The following is a 439-nucleotide window of genomic DNA, read 5'->3' as shown; positions in this document are numbered from 1 at the left end:
GATTTAAGAACTGTTAGGGTTCACATTTACTTTGATGTCAGTGTTTCCTACCTCTCCAATGGCCACAAGGTGGTCTTTGTATTTATCAATCAGGGGAAGAGCAGCATCCAGGTCCTGTGCACACAACAAGAAAGTGTTGCACAGTTTGTAAATGGACACGGCAGTACATGTCCAAGGATGTTCGGGTTAATTTTGGATTCTTACCTGTAGAGAAGCACTTCTGTGTTGGTCAGAAGATACTTCCTGAACAGGGTGGACACCCAGGCAGGGCAACACAAACCCTGGGAATCTAAAAATGAAGAAATAAGTTAGCTATTAAAAAATAAAAATGAAAACTGGGAGCGTGTTTTTTATTTTTGTTTCAAAGTTACCTCTGTGACAATGCAATGATCTTTTCAAACTCCCCTGCATGCTCGGCCACGGCCAACAATGCCAACAG

The 439-nt window shown here is 42.1% G+C and overlaps 1 long non-coding RNA gene across 1 annotated transcript; it reads right to left on the bottom strand.

The window, feature by feature from the left end:
• Positions 1-10: 10 nt before the first annotated feature.
• Positions 11-439, bottom strand: LOC109508671 (uncharacterized). Its single transcript, XR_002166729.1, has 3 exons — positions 372-439; positions 205-289; positions 11-114 (listed from the first exon to the last, which is right to left on the bottom strand). It is a non-coding gene; the product is annotated as an uncharacterized LOC109508671 (long non-coding RNA).

The sequence above is a fragment of the Hippocampus comes genome, unplaced genomic scaffold (genome assembly GCF_001891065.2).
Source record: "Hippocampus comes isolate QL1 unplaced genomic scaffold, H_comes_QL1_v1.1 C16453247, whole genome shotgun sequence".
NCBI classification, from domain to species: domain Eukaryota; kingdom Metazoa; phylum Chordata; class Actinopteri; order Syngnathiformes; family Syngnathidae; genus Hippocampus; species Hippocampus comes.
The sequence above is the reverse complement of the archived record's forward strand: the minus strand, read 5'-3'. Positions and strand labels throughout refer to the sequence as shown.